Raw genomic sequence first — 6,985 nt, forward strand, 5'->3', positions numbered from 1 at the left:
AGATCCTCAGTGTGTGCTGGGTACAGGTTCTAATGCTCCACATCATCTCGTAATTCACACAGCATCTCTGTAGAGTGGCTTATTATTCCTCTTTTGCACAAAGATAGTGACTTGACCAAGGTCACACACAGAGCCAGTAGGTAGTAGAGCTGGGCTTCGAATGGACTGCTCTATTAACACTGACATCACTGTGCCTTTAAACAGCTGCCACACCCTCTGCCACATCCCTTGCACCCAATAAAGTTGAACTCAACCCTGTCTTGTTTGCAGCTCAGTGTTTGAAACTTCCCCCTCCTATGCTGTTTCCCAGCTTATTCCTGTCTTCTCAACTCCTGATTCATCTCCGGCCTCAACTCTTGCAAACGATTCAGGTCCTAGCTCTTGGCCCTGAGGCTTGAACTGGTCCTCTGTTCTCCCTTGGGCCATTTGCCCCTTCAATCACATTTGCTTCTTAGCCTCAGGGAAGACCCTGCTTCCTGGAGCTTCCCTTGGCACCATCCCACCTGACTGACTTTCCCACCCTTGTCTATGGAGAGAATTAGACTGGCTGGCCATGAACCTGAGAAACCAGAACAGAATGGAGGAAGGGTGAAAAGAAAGGTGGTCTCCTATTTAGAGTCCAGGAAATGCCTCCATAAGATCCCTCCATAAAAACGAGGCAATGTCCGCCCCTTTAGGGGAATGAACAACCCACCATCATCATCACTCCAGGCGTGTCAGTCAGGGTTCTCCAGAGAAACAGAACGGCTAGGTTGGGTGTATATATCAAGAGAAAGATGTATCATAAGGAATTGGCTCATGCAATTACGGAGGCTGGCACAACCAAAATCTGTAGTGAGGCCCAGCAGGCTGGAGACTCAGGAGAGCCAGTGGTGCAGCCAGTGTGAAGGCAATCTGATGGAGAATTCCCTCTCGCTTGAGGGAGGTCAGTTTTTGTTCTATTTAGGCCTTCAACTGATTGGATGAGGCCCACCCACATTTGAGAGGACAATCTACTTTACCCAGAAATTCACTGACTTAAATGCTAATCTCATCCAAAACATCCTCCAAGTTGACACCTTAAACTAACCATCACACCAGGTAAAACACAACATGGGCAAGGCATTCTGTGTAAGGGGTGGGGAGATTTGTTAGTCATTATACCACAGAATTCCAATTAATAGCCCAGGATTTATCATGGAGTGAGGTTGAATTCATGGGCACAGTTCTAAGAATAACTCTCAAGCGCTACCCAAGATGAACTGACACTGACCACTGAGGGCAATGACCAAGCACAAGGAGCTCAGGCCAGGTACGTCTTCTGGCCAGCATACGCCAGGGGCTGCATCCCCACCCTGAGGGATGCAGAGGAGATATGCAGGATGCACGGCCTCACATACCACGGAGGTTCATGCCAGAACTTGGTCCATCTCAGGCATGTCCCAGCACACTCCCCATCCTGGCCTGCATCACCTAACTCTGGTGCTGGCTTACATCTGCACTGGCCCTTTGGTGGGTAATTGGATAAAAGCATGTACAATAAGCCTACAGGTATTTTTAACCTTAAGATATTAATTTAGTTTAAGGAACTAGTCAGCTTTTCGTTGGTATAAGATGCTCTGGCTGACTATGAAAGAAGGCTGATCAGTAACTCTTTTATTGCGTTTGAAGAGTAGCCTCTCAGTGACGCACAAACCAGCAGATCTCCTGCTCTCCACATTTCGCCCCAAACACTCCGGTCCCCCTTGAGCAGATATCTTAATTTTATCCCAGACCAGTTTAGAACTTAATTCAGCTATCATGGGCTGTATTGTGTCCCCACCCAGATTCATGTGTTGAAGTCCTAACCTCCAATACCTTAGAATGTGGCCGTATTTGGAGACAGAGACTTTTTTTTTGTATCAGGCACTTTTTAATTTTTTTAAATTTATTTTTAATTTAATTTTTACTTTATATTGGAGTATAGTTGATGTACAATGTTGTGTTAGCTTCAGGTGTACAGCAAAGTGATTCAGTTATACATATACATTTATCCATTCTTTTTCAGATTCTTTTCCCATATAGGTTATTACAGAATATTGAGTAGAGTTCCCTGTGCTACACAGTAGGTTCTTGTCGGTTATCTATTTTATATATAGTAGTGTGTTTATGTTAACCCCAAACTCCCAGCCTATCCCTCCCCACCCCACCATACTAAGCAAGTCAGACAGAGAAAGACAAATATCATACGACATCATTTATATGTGGAATCTAAAAAAAATGATACAAATGAACTTACAAAACAGAAACAGACTCACAGGCTTAGAAAACAAACGTATAGAGACAGAGCCTTTAAAAAGGTAGTTAAGGTAAAACGAGACCACTGGGGTGAGCGCTAAACTAGTGTGACTGGTGTCCTTATAAAAAGGGGTAAGAACACAGACACACACAGGCCACGACAAGACACAGCAAGCAGCAGGCCGTCTACAAGCCAAGGCGAGAGACCTAAGAAGAAACCAACTCTGCCAACACCTTGATCTCAGACTCCCAGCCTCCAGAATTGTGAGGAAATAAATCTCTGCTGTTTAAGCCCCTCGGTCTGTGGTGTTTTGCTACGGCAACCCAAGCAAACTAATACAGCAGGTCAGTAGTTTCTGTAAGCCAATCTGGTTATCAAAATGTCAGCCATTGTGGAGTTTATCATCGCAATCACAGGGTCTCCCTTCCCACCTGGGACTCCCGCTGGCCCTCCCCTCTCCTTCAGAGGCTGACTGCACCCACCTGAAGGGAGAGGAAGGGGAGTTTGCACTCCAGAGGGATGGCCCTTCTCGGAGGGCTCCCACCTAGGTGTCACCTGGCCCCAGGTCCTAGCGACGCCAGCTTCAGCCACAAGGGGCTGAGGGAGAAGTGCAGTCTCTCTTGGCCTGACTCAACTCCATTTTAACAGTCCCCACATATGGCGAGTTTTCGTAAAGGAGACATGTCTGTTTCAGCCTCACCCCGACTGGCTCTCTGCCACAGACCCCCCTACCCCTGCCCAGGCAGGACCATGCCTCTGTTTGGCCCCCGGCCCCTGTTCCGGGTGAATGCTCCTTTGACCAGTCATGCAGCGTCCAGGGCAGTCTGGTTCATGCTTCCTCACCACGCTCCCTTTAAGACCAGCTGGTGCCCACACCTTCAGAAACGTGGTGACGAAAAGTGGGCTCTGAGGACTTCCCTGGCGGTCCAGTGGTTAGGACTCCAGGCTTCCACTGCAGGGGGTACGGTTCAATCGCTGGTCGGGGAACTAAGATCCCACGTGCCAAGCGACGTGGCCAAAAAAGAAAAGTGGGCTCTGGTGTCCAAGTTCACCCTCAATGAACAAGCTGCATTCACCCCCTGACCCCCTTTCTCCGAGGGCGTGAGGGGGGAGCAAAATTGGGAAGGATCAAGCCCGACACTCTGTTAAAGCCCGAGGCAGCTCTTATTTCTCCTCAGTCCCTCTTCTGTATTTCCTGATGGGAAAAGCTGCCCAGTCTGCCCAGCGCGCCCGAAACAAGAGCCTTTCCACCTCTGCTCCAGGCTTCGGGGATTTCATAATCTTGCTTTCAGTAGCAGCTGCCACAATTAATTGAGTTGGAGGGTAGTTGAGAATGGATTTCAATGAGTGCTTTAAACTCACGTTCTACTGTTGCTCATCAAACCACCTGCACGGACAGTCCTCTGGGTGCTGAGCTTGCTGTGAGCTCGGGGTAGAACGAGCCATTGCCCTCACCCTCGGGAGCTCTGTCATAGTCCTGCGGAGCCTGTCACCCAGGAAGGATAGTGGTGTCTGGGGGTGCTGACAGGAAGGCCTGAGGCCACTCAAAGACTGGAGACTGGGGTCAAAGGCCAGAACCTAGAGAGCAGGGGGTTCAACCTCAACCTCAGTGCTGCTGACGCTTTGGACCAGATAACCCTCCCGCTGAGAGGGCTGTCCTGCATATTGTAGGCTATTCACCTGCCGCCCGGCCACGCCACACTAGATGCCGGTAGCCCTCACCCACCTCCACTCGTGACAACAAAAATGCCTCAAGCGTGGCCAAATGTTTCTTGGGTGCCAAGTCATCCCAGTTGAGAACCACTGTCCTAGAGGTAAAACTATTAACAAAAATGTCAAACCAAGTGAGTTAGTCGGCAAAGAGATGCCAGATCACGGAAAGCAAGGTTGAGGAATAGAATGAGGGACCAAGAAGGGCTCAGAAGGAGATCAGAGAGGTCCAGGCGCCAGGTGGGTGATGCTCTGGGCACAGTTGGCCCGTTGCATGTGATGCTACCCCAGCCCTTCCATGTTCAAGTCTTCTCAGCCTCAATACAGTCCTGGCCTGAAGCTTGGTCTGATGAACTTACAATTAGTAGCAAGACAAATAACTTCTAAGGGTTAAAGAAGTTTTTAGTAACTGTTACTAAGAAAAACATAGTTGCAGAAAACCTATAAATTGGAGCAAAGTTAGGCTAAACGATGCCAACAATCTGGGAAAGAATGTGTGTACCTGCAAAAAAAAACAACCATACATCATCACCCACAAGTTTCTCAATCAAAAGGGTAAACACAGTTGTGAAAAATTACTAATGTCCTTTGGGAGGCATTATTTGAGCAGCTGTGAGCAAAACATTGGGGCATTGGGCAAAGTGGGAAAACAGGACAGTGAACCAGATTTTCTTTCTCTTTCCCTTTCGTTCTTTCTTTCCTTTCTCTTTCTCTCTCTCTCTCCCCCTCCCTCCCTCTCTCTTCCTTTCTTTCTTGACATCAATGGTTTAATGGAAGGGGGAGGGAAGCAAGGTCCTGGAGCAACACCCCACGGGTGCTCAGCAGGACATGGAGGCAGCCTTCACCCCCAGGAGGAAGGGGAGATGACCAGTTGTGGGGGGAATTGACTTCAGGTGGGCTCATTAGTTACCAGGGAAACCAGCAGAGGGGCAGGCCCCTCACCACCCCTTTGATAATAATAATCACCGGCTGGGGCCTGGGGCTAGTAGTAGGAAGGTCAGTCATGTGAGTAGGTGTAGGTGAAGCAGGCCCTGGTAGAGCAGGGGATGGACGAGAGCAAGAGAACTGCCATCCTGAGTGGCCTGGCCACACGCTCCACCCCTACGTGCCCTGCACGGCCCTTATGATCCTGGTCCACTCCTCTTCCGCGATATCCCTGGGGTCAGGTACGTAGGGGGCCCTGCAACCAGATACCACAATACAATCCAGACAGCCGCAGCCAAGGAGTATCAAGGGTAAGATACCTAGCATGCTCACAACAGTCATTTGCCAGGATGTGGGCAAGTTTTGGAGCCAAGCACTTACTGGGTCAATGGAAAGGGAGTCAATGGCAGCAGTATCCTGTCCAGCTATAAGGAAGGCAAGGCCACCCCTGGTTTTCACAAACCCAGAACCACCTCCACGGGGAGGGGAAGGCCTGGCTTCAAAAGAAACATTCTGCTGCATGGCACAGCCAAAAATAGCAATAAATAAATAAAAGAAACATTCTGGTGGCCTAGCCAGGGGTCAGCAGTCACAGTACAGATCTGTCACCCCATGCTATGTTGAGTGCCATTAGGGGTGGACCCATTAGGTCTTTCCAGACAAGAAACCAGTTAATCCCACTAGTTGGACTTGTGTGTCCAGAAGCCAGCCTATTCCACTCCACATAGCGTATCCTCGGGGGACTCACGGGCAGCCAGTGGTGCAGCAACATTTACCAGCGGGGGTCCTTCTGATGCACTGGCACGCGGGACGGGAAGATGGTGAGAGTCTTTCTCCCCCACTGTCTGTAACCACCACATAGTCAGTCACAGTAGCTGAGTCATGGAAGTCCAGAGGAGGATGACAAAGCCAGCTGGCTGCAGACCCAGGAATCAGACTCATTTCGCAGCGTGGCCAGCCCAGCTAGGGATGAAATGGAAGACATCTAACTGGCACAACAAAACCAGATTTTTGGTTAAGTGAAGACCAACAGGTAAACAACCACACATAATAATAATAAAATAACAACAACAGCTATTGTTTACTGAGCACCTACATACCAGAATCTTTACTAATTGGTTTTGTTTATTTTTTTTTTTTGCCACACCACGTGGCATGTGGGATCTTACTTCCCTGACCAGGGATCGAACCCGTGCCCCCTGCGTTGGTAGGTGGATTCTTAACCACTGCGCCACTAGGCAATTCCCCTAACTGATTTTGTTTAACTCTCATGAATAGTTTACCAATTGTTACAAATAAAGAAATTGAGATTCAGAGACATTAAGTAATTTTCCTAAAGTCACTGAACTAGAAACAATACAAGATTTAAACCTAGGTCTGTTTGACCGCAAGATTCATATGCTTTTTCCACTATACCATGCTGGTTCAGGCAGAAGAAATACAGTAGAAGCTTTTTAATAGACAGTCTATTTCAACAACTTTCTAGATTAACAGACATTCTCCTGTTCGTCTGTAGAGCATTGGGACGGATGCCCATGGCCCACGAATGATCAGGCCAGAGCACTCGCCACTGCCCCCAACAGTCTGAGTCACTTTACCAGGAGTCAGGTGTATTTGCTCCCAAAACAGATTCACTTCTAGTCTTACTTATTTACTAGTTATTGAAATTATGTAATTTAATTAAGTACTCTGTCAACTGACAAAATGAGTGTGAAAAGAAAGGAAGTTATTTTAATGAAAACTAAATTGAATGCTTTGTGAAGACAGTAAAGGTGAGCCACTAAAAACAATCGCTGTTCAATTAGATGTGGGCAAAACAAGTATACAACATCGGGAAAATCATGAAACAGATAAAGGATCAGATTGCTGTTTAGGTGTCTAAGTTCCCACTCCACTTCAGAGAACTAAAAATGGAACTCACAGGCCATGCATCAATTCTGTCTCTTCATTTGAAAAGTATTGAATGAATATGCATTTGCTTGTTTATATTAAAATGAATTGTTGGGACTTCCCTGGTGGTGCAGTGGTTAAGAATCCGCCTGCCAATGCAGGGGACACGGGTTCGAGCCCTGGTCCGGGAAGATCCCACATGCC

The sequence above is a fragment of the Monodon monoceros genome, unplaced genomic scaffold, assembly GCF_005190385.1.
Source record: "Monodon monoceros isolate NGI ecotype Baffin Bay Population unplaced genomic scaffold, NGI_Narwhal_1 Super_Scaffold_15, whole genome shotgun sequence".
NCBI classification, from domain to species: Eukaryota; Metazoa; Chordata; class Mammalia; order Artiodactyla; family Monodontidae; genus Monodon; species Monodon monoceros.